The 25,707-nt window shown below is 40.5% G+C and overlaps 1 protein-coding gene across 1 annotated transcript in view; it reads left to right on the plus strand.

Annotated features, from left to right (window-relative positions):
- The window catches only part of LOC129486815 (uncharacterized), a 225,527-nt gene that overhangs the window by 193,006 nt on the left and 6,814 nt on the right, over window positions 1–25,707 (plus strand). Inside the window, exons 16-17 of the mRNA XM_063642973.1 lie at window positions 3,512–3,810; window positions 25,568–25,654. The gene's annotated coding sequence lies outside the window, so the exon portion shown is untranslated. The remainder of the gene's footprint in view (window positions 1–3,511; window positions 3,811–25,567; window positions 25,655–25,707) is intronic.

A 25,707-nucleotide genomic window follows, 5' to 3' on the forward strand; every position in this document is an offset into this window, starting at 1 on the left:
TATAAACATGTTATTTTGGCTAGGCGTGGTGGCTCATGCCTGTAATCCCAACATTTTGTGAGGCTGAGGCGGGCAGATCACCTGAGGTCAGGAGTTCAAGACCAGCATGGCCAACATGATGACACCCCGTCTCTACTAATAATACAAAAATTAGCAGGGCATGGTGGTGCACACCTGTAATCCCAGCTACTCTGGAGGCTGAGACAGCAGAATCACTTGAACCCTGGAGGTGGAGGCTACAGTGAGCTAAGATGGTGCCACTGTACTCTAGCCTGGGTGATGGGGCAAGACTCTGTCTCAAAAAATATATATAAAATAAAATAAACATAAAACTTTATTTTATTAGATGATACATGCTCATAATAAACTAATTTTAAAATATTTCTAAAAGTACAAAGAAAGCAACAAATCACCCCAAAATTCCACCATCAAGAAGTAAATAGCCACTCTTAACTTTTGGTGGAAAGCATTCCAGATATCAGTGTGTGTCAAAAAAATGCAAGAATTGGAAGCTATTTAGGTAAACAGCTAGTTAATTAAATATCATACTGGCCATATTTAGTGAAATAAAGCATTTACTTAACTTCAGTCGAATGCAACCGGAGAAAAACTGAAGTTAAACTCAAGGAATTGCTGAAATTTAGATCATGTTTCTTTCATTGCCAGTGATACTATTTCCTCAAATATTCTTCTAAGCTTAGGTAAAAAACATGCTGAAGCCAGGTAGGTTAGTGCCATGTTATTTACTTTTAACATGCATATTTCAGCTTTTCATGTGGCATGAATTCTCTTCCTACTACGAAAAATCAAGTGATTCCCACTCTTAATGTCTCCTCCCATTTTCTTTCACTTCCTGATTTTTGTTTCTTTTATAATTTTCAATTTAAATGATTGATAACATATTCTGTTCTGCAAACAACATTTTTGCTGTTGTGTTGTCTACACTATTTAATGGATTTAGTCCTAACCACTAGTTCTCTTGAACATAACTTCTTCACTCTAGAGATGTGCTTGTTTAAAAAAAGTAAATAAATTTATCTTGTGATTGTATTTAGTCTTCCAGTATATTTTACAACATGGCCCATATATTCCCTGGATTCTTTCATGCTTGAGAATATGTTCAGTTTTAATATTCTTGGGTTACACTTTCCTTTATTTGACTATGTAGATTTTACTCTGATTTTTTTTGGAAAGACATTTGTGTGAAGAAGTCAGAGACCAGCTTGATTCCTCCACTCCCTTGTTTTTTTGTTTTTTTTTTTTCCTGGATGAAAGCATTCTCTATGGTTAATATTGATCAGGATACATTGAGTATCTCTATTTAAATTACGTTGTTTTTCTTCCAATTTATTCATTTTCTTATGATTTGCAGATTTAGTATAATAGTTTTCTAACATCAGAAAAACCTTCAGACATGAAGGTACACGTCTGAATATTCTTCTTTTGTTGGGTGCTGTACTTGAGAAATATAAGTGAACTTTATGTGGGCCAACTTCGGAGTCTTTATTTATCACCATCTCAGATCGATTTATTTGCTTTATCTTTTACCTTTGTATTCACTGTGATTCCTAAAGCCTTTTTTGTATGCTATTGTTTGAATTTTTAGTCGAGCCTAGTCAGTTCTTTGCTGGTTTACATTTATTTATTTAATCTGTAAAGATGTTGCTTTGGCCCTTCCTTGTTTCCTTAACTTGGTAATCTTCCTTTTCGTCACAGCATATTGCTTCATCATCTTGTTTTTCAGTCTTGTATAAATGATTCCATACTGAGTTTTTTATTGTTCTTTTGCAGATTGTGTTACCTTTCTCTTCTGTGCTCTAGAATGTTTGCATAGTTGAAATGCCATTTCCCCCTTTTCTTTCTCAGGCTTAGCTTGGTGAGCTCTGCCCAGATCATCTCTTTGCCCTGATTCAAGGTGGAGGACGTATGATTGTTCTTTTGTTGCCTTATCTTTAATAAGGTGGTCTTGTCTTATCATTTCTAGTTAAATTTATGGGCTGGCTGTTTCTTTCTGAACATTATTCCAGACTCTGAGGATACAGAGTGTGGGGTGAGAGCTCAGCTCTAGTTGCTGGTTGACCCCACACTGGTTTCATTTAAGAATCCACAAAGTGTGCTGTGTCAGGGCCCACTACCAGCTGTATCTCCCCTTCATTCACCATCTCAGCACAGCGCACTGCAACACGCTGGGTTCTGATGGCCCTCGTTCTTTCTGCCAAAGTCTAACGTGCTTCACTAGTACTGTATTTTCTAAAAATGTTTGTTGTATCACGACACTCTCCTGCTCAAAATCCTCCTCAAGCCAAAGCCCTTCAATGCTTCCTAGGCTTCTGTGTGATGGCCACTGGCAACACTCTCCTATCCCTTGGCTCGTTTGACCCCAGTCACGCTGGCTTTCTTGTTGAGCCTCAAATCTGCCAGGCCCACACTGTCCACAGGTTTTTTGCAGTGTAGTTCCCCTGCCTAGAATACTCTTCCCCCAGATAACCACATGGCTTCCTTCCTCAAATCCCTCAGGTCTAGGCTTAGATGTTAGGATATCAATGAGGTCTTTGCTCATTTATACTATTAAATATACTTTCATATATATTGTTGTATATAGCAGATGACGTGGCACCCTCCGTCCCCCATCTCCGTTATTTTTCTTTTTTTCTTTCTTTTTCTTTTCTTTTTCTTTTTTTTTTTTTTTTTTTTTTGAGATGGAGTCTCTCTCTGTTGCCCAGGCTGGAGTACAGTGGCTTGGTCTTGGCTCACTGCAACTTCTGCCTCCTGAGTTCAAGCAATTCTCCTGCCTCAGCCTCTTGAGTAGCTGGGATTACAGGCACCTGCCACCATTCCTGGCTAACATTTTATATTTTTAGTAGAGACAGGGTTTCACCATGTTAGCCAGGCTGGTCTCGAACTCCTGACCTCATGATCCACCCACCTTGGTCTCCCAAAGTGTTGGGATTACAGGAGTGAGCTACCGCACCTGGCCCATCTCTGTTATTTTTCTTTAAGGCACTTAACATCATCAGAAGCATTTTATCTTTTACTGTCTTTCGTTTTTTTTAAAATCGTTTCCTTCTTCCCTCAACCACCATGAAAATATAGGACAGCAGCTTTTCTCTGCTTTGTTCCCTGTTATCTTCAAGTGCCTGGAATGGTCCTTGACATAGAGTAGGCACTGAATTATTTGCTGAATGAATGGATGGATGAATAGACGAATGTTATGTGGGACTTCTTGCCTCAAATGTTCATTCTTGGCCTTTTCCTTTGCTGTCTATTTGTGCGTGTTCACTGTTCCTACATGTTCTTTTCCTAACTGTATCTTTGAGAAATTGAGCATGGTTTTAGTTTCTGGTGGACCAGAATCTTGTTTCTTTTCTTATTTGCTGTTTTTGAAGTTTGTTGGATAAAGTTGTAGTGTCTTTTCCTATTAAACAGTTCCTGGTGAATTTTTGGCTTGTTGTTCTTTTCTAATTTGTGTGTATTTATTTATTTATTTACTTATTTATTTATTTATTTTTAGATGGAGTCTTGCTCTGTCATCCAGGCTGCAGTGCAGTGGTGCAATCTCGGCTCACCATAACCTCCATTTCATGGATTCAAGCAGTTCTCATGCCTCAGCCTCCCAAGTATGCTGAGATTACAGACGCACACCACCACTCCTGGCTACTTTTTGTATTTTTAGTAGAGACTGGGTTTCATCATGTTGGCTAGACTGTTTTCAAACTCCTGACCTCAGGTGATCCACCCGCCTTGGCCTCCCAAAGTGCTGGAATTACAGGCGTGAGCCACTGCACCTGGCTCCAATTTGTGTTTATTTTAGTAAGTATCAGGGGAGGAAGAAGCTATGATCCTATTTTTTTCTTTCAGTTTTATCCATTATTTGCATTAAATTATGGGTCTTCTTGAACTAGATTCTACAGATTCTAAAACAGCAGTGCAACGGGTATAAAACTCAGGCTACAACATTTATAAAATATATGTGACTTCCTTTCTCTTTTATACTAGACCTTAATATCTATAGCAAGTATAGCAAGCCTCTGCTCCCTGGTGCTAGAAATTTGATCTCAGTTAATTTGAGATCCCTTCTCTGTACCTAGGTGATGTGTCCAGGTTTTTTGTTTAAAGGTGGGGGCATCACCTGTTGTTGAAATTTTGAGAGAAGGGAATAAAGGAATCTGTTCTGGACCATCATTTCTCTTTGGTGGCATCAGTTAAGCCATGCCTGTTCTTATGTGGCCTCTTCTTTTTGGCCCAGATGAGTGTCTCCTTCATGCCCCTTCTTCACTTCGCAGGGCTCTTTCAGGTCCACTGGCTTTTAGCTGCTTTGGCTGCATAGTAAATACGTATTTGGCTTGCACACACCATGCTGAGTACCTGAGAACTCGCCACTTTCTCAGGTCCTATCTGGCAAAGAAGGTACAGGCTCTGTATTAGTCCATTCTCATGCTCCTATGAAGAAATACCAGAGACTGGGTAATTTACAAAGAAAAGTGGTTTAATCGACTCACAGTTCCGCATGGCTGGGAGGCCTCAGGAAAATTACAATCATGGCAGAAGACACCTTTTCACGGGAGGGGGTCCAGTGAAGGGGGAAGCCCCTTATAAAACCATGAGATCTCATGAGAACTAACTCACTATCAGGAGAACACGATGGGGAAAACCACCCCCATGATTCAATGATCTCCACCTGGTCCCTCCCATGACATGTGAGAATTATGGGAATTACAATTCAAGATGAGATTTGGTGGGGACACAGTCAAACCATATCAGGTACCCTCTGTTGTAGAAGCCCCAGCTTTATGGGGAGTCTGTCATTCTTCAACCCCACCCCCATCTTTACCTGGCACTCAGGTGACAAGACATAGGGCTCGTTTCCAAGGATTTTCTTTATTCCATTATCTCATCTTATGGAATCTTCATTTAATTTTGGGAGACAGGAAACAGCTTATTTGTGACCTATTATATATTCTCTATGTCTGGAACCAATATTTAAACTTTTGAAGATTCAAAGGCCTTTACTCTTCTGTTACTATTACTCTTCTCTGAATCACCCGATGCTGCTATGTCTAAATGCCAGAATGAGAGAAGATGAGAGAGAGTCTAGAAACATCGGGAAATATCAGGAAGACTACATTACTTAATATATATCATTTCACAAGTGAGCATTCAATGTATGTCCAAAACCCTGTACATTGGTTGTAGTCCCCTCAACATCCTACAAGGTCTACTCCCTTTTACATTTGGGAAACATGAGGCCCACTGAGATCTGAGAAAACCTTGCTTGAGTATTGCATTTGGGTATTTGAACAGATTTGATTTAATGCACTAGTAGAGAATGAGAGAGGAATGTACTTAGGCAAAGGAGACCTGAAGGACCTACTCTGATAGACACCCTAAGAAGACTCTGACTTAAGCTCAATAAGATTTCCAGGTTCTTCATGAATTCTTTTTCTGCAATTGGCTCAGCAACTGAATGAAAAGACTTGATAAGTTCTCACCTTTGCATGCACACATCCCTTCTGTGGGGTATGGTGAAAACAGCATGGACGTTGGCTGGGAACCACCTGATTGTCATCTTGGTTCTACCCCTGAATCTCAGAACCTCAGTATGCTCAACTTGAATGTGTGGGTAAGCACGTCTATTTGGCAGAGCTATGGGGAGGCTATGGAGAAATTACTGGGGAGGGGAAAGCATGTTTATTCGAGGATATGCTTCCAGTTTGCCCTCAAGGAAGGCAATGGTTGTTAGAGTGTGGCCCATTCAGGGTGAACTCTCTTTCTCACATCTTGCCACCATGTGTAAGCAGACCAGGTCTCCATCTAGCAGCTGGTCACATCACCTCTATTTCTCAGTCTGTCCCTATGTGGGAGAGGCAGTTGGGCATTCTTGTCTAGGTAAAGGGATGGATGAGTGGGCTCAGCAACTGCCACAGAGAACTCACCATTCTAGAGCACGGTGTTGTCTTCACTTCAGACCTCAGGCTTGGTTATACACTCCCTATGCTGAGCTACCAAGCTTAGCTGAGTAATTCTGCTCTCGTTTGGGAGGAGTGGTGATAGTGATGTGCTTGTGCATCTAGTAACAAGACTCTGACTTTGTTTCCTATTATTCGTCTTATGTGGAGGAAATACTCCTGGAGAGAAGAAAAGTAAGTAGACGAAATGCCTATAATAATATGCCCGAAAGAACGTTCCATGTAGTAGGTGATGTTAATAGCTAACAGATCTTGGACATTTATTTCTGAAAGCACTTTGAAGATATTAACTTAATCTTCACACAACTCTATAAGGTGGAGACTCTTATTGTCCTATTCTACAGATGAGGAAATAAAGCACAGAGAAGTCAAATAACTTGCTCAAATTTATACAGGTGCTAAGTGGCAGAGCTGGGGTTTGAACCTGGGGAGTCCTGAGACTTTGATCTTAACTGTCATGCTGTTCTTAACATGAATATACCCTAATCATGTTAGTTTCTTTTCAAATCAGTCTTTCTCTTCGTTTGCATTTTGTGTCTTCTTGCCTGGTGTAGACTCAATGAAATTCAGCCCCTAAACTGGGTGGAGGTCTGGGAGATGGGCAGGATAATTATATTTGAAGGGGATGAAAGGTGAGAAGGAAGTCTAAAACTGACAAGTAAAGGTCAGAAGGTTTGAGGTAACCTTCTTTCCAAGATTATAAGTACAGGGCTCCAGTTCAGCCACCCTGCACAGCAAAGAGCACCCTGGCCTCCCAGTGAGAAGGACAAAGGCTGACTCTGGAAGCTGCATGGCTGTCCCTGAGAAATGGGACTTCACAGATTTGGCCTTAGGTAATCTGTAGAGTAGTGGAGAGCCTGCTGGTGGGACAATCTGCAGAGGCTGAGGTGTTGAGTGAAAACTAAACTGGCAGTTTGAAAGATTCTGTGAAGAAGATTTACTAAAATTGAAATAATAATAATAATAATACTTTGTCATCTTTTTCTCTTGCTTTATGAACAAGTTTTCTACCAGACTGAGTAGAAGAGAGAGGGATAGGCCACCATGGGGTTTAGATGTTTGGATGTCTTCTTTCTGACTTTTTGAGATAATAGCTGCTTGGAAATTGGAAAAGTTTAAAGTAAGCTGCCCACTGACTTTTGGTTCAAAATGGCAGCTGGCTGGGGCCTTCCAAAGCTGAACCCCACAGTTTCTCTTATTAAAACCGTTAAAACTGTGGGTGAGAAAGAAAATGAAGACCAACAGTACAGCCTAATGATAGAATCTGGAACAATTCTTGGTAATGACAGGGTAGATGGATCTGGATTGAGAAAGATCTACCTTGGCTCCAGAATGCACATACTCTTATTTTCCTTGGTGAGAAAAATTCCCCTGAGAAAGCAAGAAGAGGCTTTGCTTTTGCCCACTCCCTGAACCTAGACTCAGCCCTAAGCTTTGCATCAACTGGAAATGAAGCAATCACTTATTTCCCTTCCTGAGGTGCTGGTCTCTTAAACATTATTATTTATCTTTCCTCAGCTCCCTTTTTCCCATTTCCCCCAAACCAGCCAGATTCTGCAAATCACAGCAAATTGCTGGGCAGGAATCGCGACAATTAAAGTGACCACAGGGCGGCAAGAAATCATGACAAATCTCTGGAGACAGCTGCCAAGACGTAAAGACTTGGGACACTGGGACTAGCTCTGCATGCCGGGCATTGGGCTGGTCCCATCTTGCATTATCTCTAAGTACCAGAAGCTGGGCTGGTCCCATCTTGTATTATCTCTAAGTACCAGGAGCTGAGCTGAGGGCTGAGGAAGGGGTACCATAGTCAAGGCAAGAGCATCACAGGTGAAAGCTGGTTATTGAGTAAGAGCTAGACTGGATTCTGAATGCGAATCATGGATTTGAGATGAGAATTTGACCAAGAGGGCAATGCACAGTGCAAATCACTCTTCTTGGCATTAATAAATACTGACAAATTGACCTTGTCCTGTCCGAGGATGAGCAAAACAAACAATATTATCAGCAACAACAACACCAAGAGGCCGGTGAAAAATGATGCAAAGAAAAAAAAAAAAAAAAAAAAGGTTATGTGTGTTGAGGGGTGAGTGGGAAGGGAATAACTTCAGGAAGGCAGAGCAATCTTGAAAATGATTTTCCATAAAATCTAGATGATCATTTTAGACAACTGTGCAGCATGTTCAGAAACTGCATGAAGTCTTGGTCTCTCTGAAATGGAAGCAGAAGTCTGAAGGCAAGATCTGGAGGGAAATAAAGGCAAAATATGGCTTATATCAGAGAATAGTGATGGGATAAAGTAAGAAGAATATGCATCAATGGCTGGAATTAAATTCATGCGAGAGGCAAAAAGGGGCAGTATTGTTGCTCCCTAAAGGTGTATCACGGCTGGGGAGAACATAGTTGAGAAAATCTTATAGAATTGAGAGAAAAGGGGACAAAGAGTGTAAAGAATGAAAAAAACAATAATCCCTGAGCTAAAACAAAGCAAACTCATGGTAGACAGAAAGAGCTGACCCCAACTCAGGAAAACTCAAGGATAAGAGCCTTCCATCTATGTAGCTTGGTGAAACTTCCGGCCTACTGAGACAAACACAAAACCCTGTAAACATCCAAACATAAAACTATGGGTAGTTTCTGAAGATAAAAATTAGCCTGGCCTTAGTCTTCTTCCTGGCCCCCTAATGCCAGAAGACAATTTGGCAGCATCTATAGAGTTGACAAAGAAAAGGATATGCACCAAGAATATTACGTATATATTCCAGTTGGCCTTCACATACACAGGGAAGAGAATGATATCACTGGATATGCAAAAGAGACAAAATATATTATCTATAAACTGATTCTATAAACTCTTCTTGCACATTTTTTAAGACATACTGCAGACTGAGTAATAAAACACAATTAAGGACTCTGAACAAGATGGTTACCATATAGAAGGACTAGCAATAAGCAGTGATAACAATTAAAGAAGAGATAAGTCTAAATGTCACTATTATGGCTCTAAAACTGAAATAAAGCCTGAAATCCATTCAGCACACAGAACATTTATGATGTTTAAAAGAATGTCACAATAACAATCCGGGTCCCAAGACTTCAAAGAATTACTGACAAGGACTGGGAAATACACAAAATGGAATGTGGAGAAGAAAAATAAAGTGCTGAACTCATGTGTTACAGAAGACCTAAGTATTTTTATATTTGTAATGTGTTTATATATTTTATTTTTCTCCAGGTCTATCTATATATTTTATTTATTTATTTATTTATTTATTATTTATTTATTTATTTTTTGAGATGGAGTCTCGCTTTGTCACCCAGGCTGGAATGAAGTGGCATGATCTTGGCTCACTGCAACATCTGCCTCCCTGCTTCAAGCGATTCTCCTGTCTCAGCCTTCAAAGTGGCAGAGATTATAAGTGCGCACCACCATGCCTGACTAATTTTTATATTTTTAGTAGAGATGGAGTCTCATCATGTTGGCCAGGCTGGTCTCAAACTTTTGACCTTCAGTGATCCGCCTGCCAAAGTGCTGGGATTACAGGCGTGAGCCACCATGCCTGACTCCTGTATTTTTAATTTTTTGAACACAAGTTAGTACATACTTGGCTAATAAAGAAACAGTGGAAGGTGAAAAACCCAGTAACTTACACGAAATAAAACACCCAAAGGTGAATTTGGTCTGAAAATTTGAAAATCTACTGATATTAGACTACCTTCTAGTCTCTAAGGTGCCATTTTTGTTTGGTTTTTGGTTTTGTGTCTTTGGAAAAATGGCACAGAGGGAAGTTGGGGTCTGTGGGGAACTCCAAGGTGGCTACTGCTCTGGCCATGGTGTGATCTCACTGCTTCACATTTTCTAGGGTAAAGGAGGGAAGAAGAGAAGTCTCAAGAGATGGATTTAAGGTTCTCCATGGTTTTGCAAAGCTCCGAGAGTGTGATGACCTCTATGTGACCCACGAATGCTCCCACTGAATTCAGGATTCAAAAAAAAAAAAAAAAAAAAGGATTCATTTATAGTAGAGAAGTGGGGTCTCCCTACTCCCTACTCCATTTTCTATGGAGCAAAGTAGTATATGTGCGACCTCAGTATTATCAATCTATCTTTCTTGGCCTCCGCCTCCTTGCCTGGAAAGTGCAGATAATAATCTTATCTCAAAGGTCCTTTAGAAGATTTAATTGAATCATACACACAAAGAATCTAACATAGCAAGAGAAATGGTAGGTGCTTAACTGATCCTTCACCTTTACTTTCACAGCACTGTGAGACTTCCGTCAATGTAAATCCTGAGGGAAAGATGAAGGATCAGTTACCAATGGGATGGTTATTTGGAGCTTCCTGGTGTGTCTCTGAAAAGAAGGGGAGGGGGCCACAAAGGAGAGAAGGAATAACGCTACGGGAGGGATGCTAGGATCTGACTTCTGGGCATTGCGCAACAACCATGTAGTTGGTCGATTTTCCCACCCTTGCACAATCTCTTGGCACAACAATTCCACATTGTTCAGGAAATATGTTGGGAGAAAAATCCTTCCTCACTTGCATTTGTAATGTGAAGGGCTACTGCTCTTGGTTTTAATAACTATAAAGCATATCTTTCTCTAGGAAAGAAAGATTGCTCTAAGTTATCCATTTTGAACACAGAATGGTGAGCAAGTCAGGCTATTTATGGATACATCTTCATTTGGTTGCGTAAGATGAATGCTTCTTGGGAAGGCTGTACTTCCCTAATTCAGGTTCTTGTAGTCTAGAAAGGGAAACTCTCTTGATGAATCATTGACCAAGGCCAAGGATTGGCCAATTTTGATTTTTCAAAACCGAGTCTCTGGTATCATATTCTTTAGGAAGTCTTCCTGGATCCCCCAATATGCTGGGTTATTTAATGTCAACTCAGCATTATCCTCTCTTTCCTTTTATGTTCTTCCCTGCATGAGAGAAGCTAGCCTTGGACCACATTTCCTAGATTTTTGCCAGGAGGGTTCAGGGTTGGATTCTTCTAAGAAGAAGTGTTGGTGTGGTATTTTGAAGGCAAAAGAGAAGAAGAAGTTCTTATTTTCAGCAGCAGCCACCAGGGAGTAGGTGTCAATAAATGCAGAAAGTCTCCATTGGTTTCCTTCCGTGCATCTTCTTGAGAATTTTCCGGTTCTGCACAGCTTCCTGGATTCTAGCTTTTCCAGATTTCCTGACCAACATGACTCCAATTCATTCCACAGTTGTTTAAGCTTTTAATTTCCTGTATTATGTTCCTTTCTGCCTCAACCATGCACAGTGTCCTGTCTTCCTATCTAGACTTTGAAACTCCAGATTGAGTTAAACATTCTGTTCTTAACATGATTTTAGCATCTTTTTCTTGTTACTGCTTAAATCCATAGCTTGCATCCATAGGCTGTGGAGTAAAGCAGAAACTTTCACAGTTTATTCAGCTGCCAAGGGATGTCAAAGGCTCTTAAAAATTTGGCCAGGCGCAGTGGCTCATGCCTGTAATCTCAGCACTTTGGGAGGCTGAGGCGGGCAGATCACGAGGTCAGGAGATCGAGACCATCCTGGCTAACACAGAGAAACCCCGTCTCTGCTAAAAATACAAAAAATTAGCCAAGTGTGGTGGCAGGCGCCTGTAGTTCCAGCTACTTGGGAGGCTGTGGCGGGAGAATGGTGTGAACTTGGGAGGCAGAGCTTGCAGTGAACTGAGATCGGGCCGCTGCACTCCAGCCTGGGCGACAGAGTGAGACTCCATCTTAAAAAAAAAAAAGAAAAAAAAGAAAAAAATTGAAAAATCCCCTACAGCAAATCAAGAACCTGTGCAGCTGACACATATTGGGCACTTTCAGAAACACTAGCAGCATGAATACAGTGACTGAAGATTGAAACTAAGGAAACTAATAGTAGTAAAGTCAGGGACTCTGATGAGTCATTTCAGTATCACAAGGTTAACCACTCCAATGTATTGTGACTCCTAGAGTCACTGGCTCTTTTACTATGCTTAAGATGTAACAAATTTATCTACCAATAGAAAACCAGTTACATTTCTCCACTGTCTGCCACGTAACATCAATCACTATTATAAAGAAGGATGGAAGGAATTTAGTAAAAAGTGGTCCCCAGACTGTTAGAACTGTAGAGCATATGCTTCTCCTTCTTTTAGTCATTCTTGCAATTGTACACCACTTCGTCTTGGAGATCCGGAGGAGAAAATAAGATGTGTAAATCATCTCTTGACAAAATAGCAAACACATTGTAAATCAGAGGTTGGCTATTTTCTTTCTTTCTTTCTTTCTTTCTTTCTTTCTTTCTTTCTTTCTTTCCTTCTTTCTTTCTTTCTTTCTTTCTTCTTTCTTTCTTTCTTTCTTTCTTCTCTTTCTTTCTTTCTCTTTCTTTCTTTCTTTCTTTCTTTCTTTCTTTCTTTCTTTCTTTTTTCCTTCCTTCCTTCCTTCCTTCCTTCCTTCCTTCCTTCCTTCCTTCCTTCCTTCCTTCCTTTCTCTCTCTCTCTCTCTTTTTCTTTCTTTCTGTCTTTCTTTTTTGATAAAGACAGAAATAGTAAATATTTTCAGCTTTACTGGATACAGAGCCACTGTCCTTCCTGCTCCACTCTGCCATTATAAGGAAAACAGTCATAGATAATATGTAAATGAATGAATGAGGCTGTATTCCAATAAAACTTTATTGACAAAAACAATGGATGGGTCAGAGTGACATTTGGCCCATGGGCTGTAGTTCCTCATCCTCTGCCCCAAAGTAGATCAACTTGGCAAAGCTATTTTCTTCTAATATGAAGAATACTCTGCCCTCATTTATCTTTGTTCCTTGGCCTTAGAAGATGGTCCTGATAAAGGGAACAGATGATGTGAAAACTAAAAAAAAAGTATTAGGCGAAAGTGTACAGATGGAGGAGAAAGTTAATATTTATTCAACTACGGCGGTACTTCTAACAGATTTTACAATGACTAGCTTAAGACAGACAGACCCTCTCCTTCCTCCTGCATGATAGCTCAAAAAGCAGAGGTTGGTCAGCATAAACACAGCATATCCTTAACTATAAAAACCTGCTTAAGAGAAGCACTCACATAGATTCTGCCCCCAAAGCACTCCTCTCTATGAAGCTCTTCTCATGGTGGTGGTTTGGTTGTGTATGAGGTGACCATTGCAGAGTAAAGTGAAGAATAAGCAATAATGCAAATAGTGATGACAAAGAGAAGTGAAAATGCAGCAAAGCATAAACTTGCATCTGACATTTTCTACTATATTTTATCTCTCTGCAAATACACTTTGTATGGCGCACTGTGGGGGGATAAGGAGATGGAGAGTGGCTCTTTCAGAGCCTGATATAGATTTGATGCTCAATAAATGTGAATGAAGAATGGAAGAATGAATAAATCCATGCATAAATGGATAGATGGATGGGTGGACTGATAAGGAAGACATGTTCAGGATAGCTGGATTACAATCTGGTGTCTGCCACAAAACTGTCTATGCAACCCTAAGCAAATCATGTCACTTCCATGGGCTTAAATTTCTTTGGGGGATTGAGGTGTTTAAGCTGAATGTTTTCTAAGATCCCTTTAATCTGAGTTTTAAATTCGGTATCTTAATTGGTAGTGGGCTAGAGAAGGGACTCTCCCTCCTACCAGTCTTCACTGTGCCTGCCTCCACCCTCTGGTGCAGTGCTCAAACAGGTGTATTACAAGATCCTCCTTGCAGCAATGCCTATCCCCACCCAGAATTACAACTCTGACTCTACTCTCACCACCTATTCTTTTTAATGTGGATGAAGACCTCCTACGTCTGGTTATTCAGGATTCTCGTAAGCTCCTCTTTCACAAAGGCTGAGCATCTGAGCACAAGAACCTAATTTGAGGATTGTGCACAGCCTGCCTGATTGGAACCACTCTCCTGCAGAACCAATGGTCCATTCCATCCCTCTGTACATGGATTGTAGGTTCCTTTTCCCCTGCTCCAGCTTTCACTCCCTCTCATGGCTTTTGTCTTGAGGATAATTTTAAAAAATCTTATTACTAGTGCAATACACATTTTTTTGTAGAAAAAATAGAAAGTCAAGCAAATCTTAGGTATGTTTATTTGTAAAATGATAATCCAATGCAAGTTACTATCAACTCATTGTTGTGTATCCTTTTGGATATTTTTTCATGCATACTGTAACTTGAGTTTTTTCTTTTCTATTTTCTTCCTCACTCCTTTCCTTCTTTCCCTTCCCTTCCCTCCCTCCCTCCCTCACTCCCTCCCTCCCTCCTTCCTTCCTTTCAGTTTTACATTCAATAGTCTTAAGTATACCCACACCATTGTGCAACCAATTTCCAGAACTCTTTTTATCTTGCAAAACTGAAACTCTGTGCTTATTATATGATAACTCCCTGTTTCCTCCTCCTCCCAGGCCCTGGCAACCGCCATTCTCTATGAATTTGACTACTCTATGTGTCACATATACTTCGATTCATACAGCACTTGTTTTTTGTAACTGCCTTATTTCACTTTTGCATAATATCCTCAGCGTTCATCCATGTTGTAGCTCATGTCAGAGTATTCCTCCTTTTTAAGGCAAAATAATATTCCATTGTATGTGTAAACAGGAATAACACAGAGATTTTGCAGGCTTGGTTCCAGACCATCTGAATAAAGCAGATATCACAATAAATTATCACACAATTTTTTTAGTTTTCTAGTGTGTATAAAAGTTATGTTTACACTGTACTGTGGTTTAAGTGTGCAATAACATGTGATATGGTTTGGCTCTGTCCCCACCCAAATCTCAACTTGAATTGTGTCTCTTGTATCGTCAGAGGGACCCAGGGGGAGGTAATTAAATCATGGGGGCCAGCCTTTCCTGTGCTATTCTCATGATAGTTAATAAGTCTCACAAGATCTGATGGGTTTATCAGGGGTTTCCGCTTTTGCTTCTTCCTCATTTTCTTTTGCTGCCACCATGTAAGAAGTGCCTTTTACCTCCCACTGTGATTCTGAGGCCTCCCCAGCCATGCAGAACTGTAAGTCCAATTAAACCTCTTTTTCTTCCCAGTCTTGGATGTGCCTTTATCAGCAGCATAAATAAGGACCAATACAACATGTTTGTAAAATAACAATGTACATACATTAATTAAAAATAGCTTATTGCTGAAAATGCTAAAGATCATCTGATGCTTCCAACAGTTACTAATGTAATCTTTCTTCTGGTGGTGGGTCTTGCCTCACTGCTGACGGCTGCTGACTTATCAGAGCGGTGGGTGCTAAAGCTTGGGGTGGCTGCAGCAATTTCTTAAAATAAGACAACAATGAAGTTCACTGCAATTGATTTTTCCTTTCAGGAAAGATTTATCTGTAGAAAGCTGTTTGATGGCATTTTCCTGACAGTAGAATTTCTTTTATATATTTGGAGCCAATCTTCTCAAACTCTGTTGCTGCTTTATTAACTAAGCTTATGTAACATTCTAAATCTTTTGTTATTTTAACAATTTTTACAGTATCTTCACCAGGTGTTGATTCCTTCTCAAGAAACCCCTTTCTTTGCTCATCCATAAGAAGCAAGTTTTCATCTACCAAAGTTTTATCATAAGATTATAGTCACATTCTTTAGGCTCCAATTCAAATTCTAGTTCTCCTGCTATTTTCATCACATCTAGAGGTCTTGAGCCCCTCAAAGTCATCCAGAAGAGTTGGAAACCTCTTTCAAACTCCTGTTAATGTGGATGTTTTGACTTTGTTACATAAATCACAAATGTTCTTAATAGCACGTACAATGGTGAAAGCTTTCCAGAGGTTTTCAATTTACTTGGCCCAAATCCATTAGATGAATCACTATCAATGGCAGCTATAGCCTTATGAAATGTGTTTCTTAATCAGACTTGAAAGTTGAAATTATTCTTTGAGCCATAAGCTGCAAAGTGGATGTTATGTTAATAGGTATGAAAACAATATTAATCTCCTTGTACATCTTCAACAGAGCTCCTGGGTGACTAGGTGCATTGTCAATGAGCAGCAATATTTTGAAATAAATCTTTTTTTTCTGAGCAGTAGGTCTCAACAGTGGGCTTAAAATATTCAGTAAACCACACTGTAAACTGATGAGCTGTCATTTAACATTTGTTGTTCTATTTATAGAACACAGGTAGAGTATATATAGTATAATTTTTAGGAGCCCTAGGATTTTTGTAGTGGCTTATGAGCATTGGCTGCTACTTAAAGTCATAAGTAGCATTAGCCTCTAACAAGAGCATAGACCTGTTTTTTTGAAGCTCTGAAACTCAGCGTGATGTCTCTTTAGTTATAAAAGTCCTAGACGACATCTTCTTGCAATATAGGTTGTTTGGTATACATTAAAAATCTGTTGTTTAATGGAGCTACCTTCATCAATTATCTTAGCTAGATCTGCTGGATAACTTGCCATAGCTTCTATATCAGCACTGTGGCTTCATATTGTACTTTTCTGTTGTGGAGATGGCTTCTTTTCTTAAATTTCATTAATCAAACTCTGCTAGCTCCAAACTTTTCTTCTGCAGCTTCCCCACCTCACTCAGCCCTCATAGAATTGAAAAACATCTTCAGTCCTAGGGCTTTGCTCTGGATTAGGCTTTGGCTCAAGAGAATGTTGTGGCTGGTTTGATTTTCTATTCAGACCATTAAAACGTTCTCCATATCAGCAATAAGTTGTTTTGCTTTCTTATCATTCATGTGGTCACTGGAGTGTGACTTTTAAAGTTTCTTTCAAAAGTTATTCCTATGCATTCACAATTTGGCTGTTTGGCACAACAGGCCTAGCTTTTGGCCCATTTCAGCTTTTGACATGCTGTCCTCACTAAGCTTAATCATTTCTAGCCTTTGATTTAAAGTGAGAGACATGTAACTCTTCCTTTCATATGAACTTTTTGCAGCCATTGTAGGGTTACTAATTGGCCTAATTTCAACACTGTATGTCTCAGAAAATAGGGCCATCCGAGGAGAGGGGAAAAACAAGGGGAGTGGCTGGTTAGTGGAGCAGCCAGAATACACACAATGTGGATCCATTAAGTTTGCCATCTTACATGGGTGAGGTTCATTGCACCTCAAAGCAATTATAATGGTAATGCCCAAGGTGACTGATCACAGATCACCATAATTATAGTTAAAAACTTCGAAATATTGTGAGAGTTACTAAAATGTGACAGGACATGAAACAAGCACATGCTGTCAGAAAAAAATGGTGCCAATAGATTTGCTCAATTCAGAGTTGCCACAAACCCTTGATTTGTAAAAAATGGAATATCTGAGAAGCACAATAAAGCAATGTGCAATAAAGTGAGCTGTGCCATATCACATTTTGTTTTTCCAGTCTTCCATCAATGGGCACTGGGTTTGCTTTCGTGTTTTAGTTGTTGTGAATAATGCTACTATGAACATGGGTGTACAAATATCTCCTTGAGATTCTGCTTTCTGTTCTTTTGAACATATACCAAGAAGTGAAATTACCAGATCATATGGATTTTCTTTTTTAACATTTCTGAGAAACTGTCATGATGTTTTCTGCAGTGGCTACACCATTTTACATTCCTACCAACAGTCCCCATTTCTCCACATCCTCACCAACACTTGCTCTTTTCTGTTCGTTCTCATTTTATCGTAACCATCCTAATGGGGTCAGCTAGTACTCCTTTTTGTGAGTTAGAAAAAGTGGGATCATACAAGTTGGGAACTTACTTGCATTTTCCCCTTCAATAACATACCATGTACCTGTTTTTGAATCCACACATATTCATTTCGAGTACCATTTCTGGTGGCTGCCAAGCTTTCTGTTCCATCCCTTGCTTAACGCAAGACTCTGTGCAACTTGCTCAACCTCTCCCTGCCTCAGTTTCTGCAGTTCTAAAACGGGGCAATAAATACCTTAAGAGAATGTTGTGAGGTGCAGTGGAGTGAAACATGAAAAGAACATACCATGATTACTGGCACATTGGAGGCATTCATTTAATATTGGTAATTATTGTCAATAGTTTTACTATTTGTGCCCTGCATTTGTAGATCTACAGTATTCCTCATTGACCTTGAGGTTGTTCCTGAGTTTTCAATTCAAAAAAAGACATGAAAAGTAGCTACATAATTGCAGTAATTTCCTTTTAAAAGCCACTTGGACAGGCCCCCTTTCTCAGGGATGAGTTTCTGAAGCAGAGAACTCCACCCTATCTGAGACCTGGACTCTGCCCTTGGCTTCCTTAGAACAGCTTTCTGTCATGTAGGGCAGGGGCCACCCCAGAACACACAGCTCTGGCCTTGGTTTTTAAAGAAGCCCTCTCATAATTCATGACCAGGCTATCTCACCTGCCGATCTGTGGACCTGAAGCTGTTCTTGGGGCCTGGCACAATGATGCATGTCTTGGAGAAAGTGCAGTCAAATGTTTACTGGAGTAATGCAGCATTTCCTACACCAGTCCCCTGATTGCCATCGGGGGGCTTATCTTTACCCATAAAAGGAAGCATGAGCACGTATTAAGTTGTCAACACCAGAAAAATATAAGGTCTAGAATAGAATGCCTGGGAGACTTCCTGGTGTTCTGCTATATATTGTATGTGAGGGTAGAAAGGAGATTGCACTGGAAAAGGAGAGTGGGGGGCTTTCTGAGCATGGTGGGTCTGTGAGGCCAGGTTTGCTTAGCAGGTAGGGCATCAGCCTTCTCATTAAACCGAGGGTTTCTTGAGGGATCAGAAGGCCTTCTGTGCATTCATCTCTTTGCCTCTCATATTTGACTGGCCCATCAAGGGACAGAAACTGCTAATAGCCAGGAAAGGTCCCCATCCCAAGCATATCTGTGACAGAAACACACATCAGAGGAACCTTGTTCTCTAAAATGAAGCTGAGTGCTGTGTGGGCCAGCTAGCCAGATGGCACTGGATTGAAATTCTGCCTCTGACAGTAAATATTTAATATAGACTCTCTGAACTCTGCAGTCTCCTTGTCTATAAACTAGAGATGAGGTGACCTAAAATACAGGCTTTGTGTAAAGATTAAATGAGATTATAGGTGCAACATTCCAGGGGTATAGTTTGCTATATAAGATAAAGAGTGGCCACACTGCATTCGTAAATTCCCAGTCAAATGCATACAAACTGGGTGTGTTTGAAACCTGGGTACTTGCAACATGGACAAATGCCTGATTTTTATTACTTGACTTTTTAAAATATTGAAGTTAGGGCTTCTAAAAGTCCAAAGACTCCAAGTTGGAGAGTATGAAAGTAGACTAGTATGAAAATACACAAGGCCCAAAAGGAAAGAACTCGTCCTAGTATAAACTTAAGGACACTTTATGATGTGGTTTGGCTCTGTGTCCCCAGCAAAATCTCATCTTGAATTGTAACATCCCCATGTGTCAAAGGCAGGACCAGGTGGAGATAACTGAACCGTGGGGGTGCATCTTCCCTCATGCTGTTCTCATGATACTGAGTTAGTTCTCTTGAGATCTGATGGTTTAAAAGTGGCTTCCCCCTTCACTGTGCACTCATTCTGTCTCCTACCACCCTGTGAAAAGGTGCCTTCAGCCATGATTGTAAGTTTCCTGAGGCCTCCCCAGCCCTGCAGAACTGCGAGTCAATTAAACCTCTTTCCTTTATAATTTACCCAGTCTCAGGCAGTTCTTCATAGCAGCATAAGAACGAACTAATAAACCATTATTTTTCCCCTATGGGGTGTCAATAGCATAAAAAAAGAAACTAGTTCATTTACACATTCACTTATTCCACCAGCAATTCTGAGTGTTTACTGTGTGCCAGGAGCTGTACCAGGCATTGAGGATCCCAATTGAAGGAGACTCAGTTCCTACCTTCCTGGTGAGCCTACTCTAGTGGAGGAGAAAGATGCCTTAATCAACCATCTCATGTCATCTATATGTATAATAATAGAGGTGCACCCAGTGGTGTGGACAATAGAATTTTAGAATTGAGAGGAAGCTTTGAAGCTGATCAGTCCAAACTTTTCTGATGTGTGGAGTCTAGCTATAGGCATCCAGCTTTGGCCCCATCATCTCCAATCTCATGGAGCTCACAGCCCATCTCCATTCCCAGCCCTTGGCAGCCTTTGGACAGCTCTGACTGTTTGAAAGTTTTTTCTTATGTTGAGCCAGTATTCATCTCTTGGAAACTGCTACACAGCCCATGGAGTTGGTCCCATTTTTCTTCTGCATGGCAATCCTTCAGATATTAAAACTCAGCTTTCAGGCGGCAGGCAAGCACAGATGATCTCAGCCTCACGTTGCACAAGGAAACAGTGGGGGCTCCTGGGACGCATCCTTCAAGACTTCAAGAAGGGACTCTACTTGACATTGAAGGTATGATGAGGCTGCCTAAGTTTGGATTTATTTGGATTTTAACTTCTAGTCTTGCCAATTTTACTGCAATTTCCAAAGCACATTAGCATTCATTATTTTGCAATGCCCACATATCAAACTGGTAAGATGGTCCAGAATTATTTATTATTTCCTTTTTGTTCACAAATAAAACAAAGCCAGGAGAGATATTGTGCTTACATTATGCAGCTATCATCTGCAGATCTGGGACCAAATCTTGAGGCCCTGGGTGTAGAGAAAATGCCACCCTGGTGTCTTCTCCCTTCTTGCCAGTTGACCTACATTCAGTCAGTTCTTTCCATATTCAACTTTAAAGTCTTCCCTGAAATTTGTCTTCTTAAATGTTGACTACATTGTGTCACTCCCTCTATTAAAAAATCCTCAGTAATTTCTTTTAAATTGCAGGATAGACCTGCAAGTCCTTAGAAAGACATTCAATGCTCTCAATGCTGCCTGCCTTCCAGGAGTTTCAGGGATAGTAGGGTGGACAGATGAATTACAAAGGAGCACACACTACAGAGATAATTCAGAGATAATTACATGCACAAGGTGTTTTGAGAATGGCAGAGGAGGGTGAAGATCAGAGGATGCTTCCAACCATTGGCAATGCCTGAGATGGACTTTAAAGATGTGCATGCCACCAGAGGGTCAACAAGAGTCAAGATGACCTGGAGAAGAGAAGAAGCTTGGTGGCTCTGTGTGCAGAGAACTATAAGTAATTCTGTGTTGCTGGAGCCCTAGGTACCAGAAGGGGCTTGGAGAAACATGAGAAAGCATGGAAGCTGAGGCCAGATCCTGTAAGCTGTCAAATGAAGAGGTTTGGACTTTATCCTGTATGCTGGGATGAACCAAACAGGATATGAAGCAGGCCAGTGCCTATTGCATTTGGAATTTGCATTGGAGAGCTAGCCCTTTTGTATCCCTGGGGGAAGAATGGACTGGAGTTTGAGGTGGGGGCAAGCAGAGGTGGGTGGGAGGGGAGTCAGTCTAGTTGCAGGTGATATAAGGTAACATTTCACCATGATTTAAGTGAGAAATCAAGAAGAGTGACAGTAATCATAAGAAGAGGAAGGATTTTCACATATCCTTAGAAGAGAAAACTAGAGAAACTAGTGAGACAAGTGAGTGGTTGCAGGAGAAAAAGGAGAGGGAGAAGTCACACTGCTGTCATATCCTTAGGAACTTCCAGATGGGGCAGAAGACACTGACTTGCTCATTGTCATCGTCATACCTAGACTAAGGTTTGCAGAAAGGAGATGTGCAGAACCTATTTGCAGAAAGATTGATTTATTTAAGCTGATTGAATAAGAAAGACCTCTTTCACCTTTATGCGTGTTGGCCAAGACTGCTGGCTAGCCACTTACACCCTCTCCTTCTTTTTCCACTCCACTGGACTTTATTTCCCGGTAGTTAGGTGAGATTGTGTAATGGAGCTCTACAGGAGAAATAATATTTTCACTTTTAGGCCTTGTTCATACACTCTCCTCCATGTTTTACCTTTCCTCCAGCCTGATGTGGAGGAGCAGGCTGCAGCACTAAGAGAGAAGGAGACTGGTTCCTGGATTGCTTTGTGGATGAGAGCTGGCCACCTCCAGAACAGCCAGTTTAGACATTACATGAGCAGGGAATCAAGTTCTGTTGTGTTTGAACCACTATGCATAGATTTGTTTGTTACAGCAGTTAGCCTAGCCTAACTAATACACCTCTTCAGTTTCCTGTCTCACCTGGAAAGAGGGTGCTGCTTTAACTATTAGAGTGAGTCACTGTGCATAGTAGATTGTATACATTGCCTCATTTAATCTTAAATGTGTTCTGCAGTTTTTCAGCACTGTTTTGCAGAAGAACAAAAAACCCTGAAGCTTGTTAGTTTGCTTAAGGTTACACATGTTTCCCTACACACAGTGCATGAGATGTGTAATGTAAGCAGTTTCTTCGGAGATTCTTTCTCTCTACTTCCCCTCTCATACTTAGAAAGTAATATAATCACCAAGAAAAAAATAGAAGGTGGAAGAGGAAGAGAAGAAAAAAGAAAAATTAGCCATTGAACTTTTCATTGGTTCAGGTCTAACTTGCATAAATATCAGAGAGATTAACTGGCATTTGCATTGGGCTGACTCTATGCATTCACAATGGCTGATGCCATCGCCAGTTAGTGCTTTGGAAAGCATTGCTATACTCCTGTTCCTCCATTCTTACATCGTTTCCACTTTGGGTCTCTGCTCTTTAGCCACACTGACCTCTCAGTTCCTTAAACGTGTTACTCTTCTTCCTGCCCCAGGGATTTTGCAAGTGCTGTTTCCTTTGCTGGGAGTATCATTACCCCTCTATTTGATTGGCCAATTTGTACTCATCCTTCCACTTTCTCCTTAAATAGCACTTTCTCAGGGAAGCCCTCCCTGACCCCAAGACTGTGGTATGTCCCCTAATATAACCTCTTATTGCATTCTGGACTTCCCCTTTGTGGCAGTCATCAGAGTTTTTACTGTGTAATCACTTTTATAATTTAGTATTTAGGTCTGTTATGTCCAGCTGACTATCAGCTCCACGAGGGCAGGGATGGAATCAGTCTAGTCAGTTTCTCTGTACCTGGAACTTAGCACAGTACCTGACAAATAGTGTTGACTTCATAAATAGTGAGCAATCGTGAAAAAGCAGGTTTTCCTTTTGTAGAACAATAAAACTCACACAAAGAAAAGCTGCTGTTTCAAATGGCTTTCTGGGAAACATAGTACATATGTGAAATTCTGAAATGAATCAGGCTACTTGGTAAGTAGATACTGACTTAAATCTAAACCAAGTAAGATGCCATCCTATTTCAAAAGGATAGAATAAGCATGCAAAGGACCAGTGCAGCAGATCCCTCCTGATGGTGAGTCAGTGGTGGTGAGTCAGGCACCTCCCACTCACAGCCACCCGTGCACACTCTTGGGGCACTTTCTGTTGGATGTCGACTTGATGGTGACTTGGGAGTCATAGGCAGTGAGACCTTGCCCTAAAGGAGGCGGGAAGAGCATTGGAGTCAGAATCTTGTTCTGCTACTTTCGGGAGCTAAGCAATGATGGGCAACTCTGAGTCTCAGTTCCCTCACTTGTGAAATGAAGAGAATATTATATTTCCACAGCTTACTTGTTAAGTTGTTTGCAAGGCTCAAATGTGCTAATGTCTTTTAATGGGTGGAAGTGCCTTACAGTGAGACTGGAACTTAGCAGCTACTCAAGAAATTGTAACTGACATCTAGTGCTCTCCCAATGTTGGGGCTTATTTCAGATGCTTAGGACATGTTTTGTTTGAATTCTGTTAATAAGGAAAATAAGTGAATCCTTTATCTTTTGCTAGTGGATTCAAAAGCTAACGTGATTTCTGGCAAATGGCTGAAACCTGAAGACAGTGATTTGATTCCTTAATTGTGACAGTGTATGTACCTTCTTCACAAAGTGTAAGGTGTTATGCAAAGAGTAGTACCCTATTGGGGCTGCAGCCTGAATGAAATCTCTCTGTGAAAGAACTTGTGGGTAGCTTGATCACCGTTAGCAGACAAGATGTTAAAGAGTTTGTCTCCCTAGATTTTGACATTCTTTGAGCACCACTATGCATCAAGTACACCCTGTTAAACACTTTTCACGTGCAGTTTTGTTTACTCCTTACCATATTTCTGTGATGAATTTATTATAATTTCTATATTAAAGATAAGAAAACTCAAAGGGACTGAAAAACTTGCCCTTAGTCATAAAGCTAGTAAATAGCAAAGCTGATATTTGAACCCAAATCTCTCCTCAGCCAAATACCATGCACTTCAAAATACATTATATTTTATCTCTAGTAAAACACCTTCCATGGAGAGTAAAGGCCAAAATTTAGGTAGGATAATGTAGATGCACTTTATTAATAATAACAATAAGTTAAATAGTCATAGCATTATTTCCTGGCAATTTTTAGGAAAAACTAGAGTTTCCTTTAGAATATTGTACTTTTCTTTTCTTTTCTTTTTTTAACAGAAGCCTTTGCTTGATGTTGTGTGAAACCCATGAGTAGAGAGGATATTTAGAGGAGTGGACAAATCACTGGACTGGGGGTGGTTTTGACCCTGAGCCTCTACTTAACATGACTTTGGGGAAATCACACAGATTCTCTGAGCCACATTTCTCCTCATGTGTGAAATGGGGACAATTATGATGGTTACTTGCCTACATTTGTAGTTTTTTTGTTTGTTTGTTTGTTTTTGTTTGTTTCACAGAGTCTCACTCTGTCACCCAGGCTGGAGTGCAGTGGCACGATCTTGGCTCATTGCAACCTCTGCCTCCCGGGTTCAAGTGATTCTCCTGCCTCAGCCTCCTGAGTAGCTGGGATTACAGGTGCGCACCACCACGCCCAGCTAATTTTTGTATTTTTAATAGAGATGGGGTTTCACCATGTTGGTCAGGCCCAAACTCCTGACCTTGTGATCTGCCTGGCCTGGCCTCACAAAGTGCAAGAATTACAGGTGTGAGCCACCATGCCCGCCCATTGATGGATTTTGAGAGGCTATATCAAGATAATTGTACAATGTTATGCAAAATATGCCATGCTGTGTCAAGGCAGAGTTACAACATAGCTTCCACTTTCTCGAATCCTATAGATCTTCTTGGCATTCTATGCCTGATAAAAATTTATGGTCGATCAGCTCTAACAACAAAAGCTCTCTTCCTATGACTTACAGGTATCCTGAAGTATTTCAATTTTTGCATACATGGATGTTTTCTAATTGAGGGAGGTGAAATTCTACTTTGAGGTTGTGGACTTAAGGCACCACCACAATGGAATTTATTTGCTTTCATTGACATTAGGTGAATCCTTCATTTATGGACAGCTGTGTTACACAAAGTCAATCTGTGACTGCAGTCCATGGCCTTATCTTGTGAGTCTTGTCACTGTCAGAATCAAACTCAAATATTGCAGGGACTAAGGATTTCAAAGAAGTGGTCAGTTCTGAGATCACAGAAGCCTGCTTTGGGGGGTTTCTGTCACTGGCCAGAGACTCTTGATGGAATTACAGCCCTTTAGTTCATTCTTGCTTTTGTTTATTTTCTGGAAGCACTGTACTCAGCGTTCTTTGCCTTATCTGAAGAGACAGAGCCAGCCATGAGGTCTAGTCAATTGCATTTCTACAATTTTATTAGAATGGCTGGGCACATTAGCTTTATTAAACATGAAATGAATGTCTTGGGTATTCATCAGAGTCTCCCACAGATCCTGGGGTAATTTAGTTTCTTGGTATTTATTTATTTTTATTTTTTATTTTTTTTTTTTAGAAGCATCTGTGGTAAGAGACTAGAATAGAACAAGGAGCCAAAGGAGCCAGAAGACTTGGGTTGCTGGATTACAATTTTGTAAATTTTGTAAGTCACTTTGAGCATAGCCAGAGGCCTTATGATATTGATTAGCCGTAAGA

Source organism: Symphalangus syndactylus, chromosome 7 (genome assembly GCF_028878055.3).
Source record: "Symphalangus syndactylus isolate Jambi chromosome 7, NHGRI_mSymSyn1-v2.1_pri, whole genome shotgun sequence".
NCBI lineage: Eukaryota > Metazoa > Chordata > Mammalia > Primates > Hylobatidae > Symphalangus > Symphalangus syndactylus.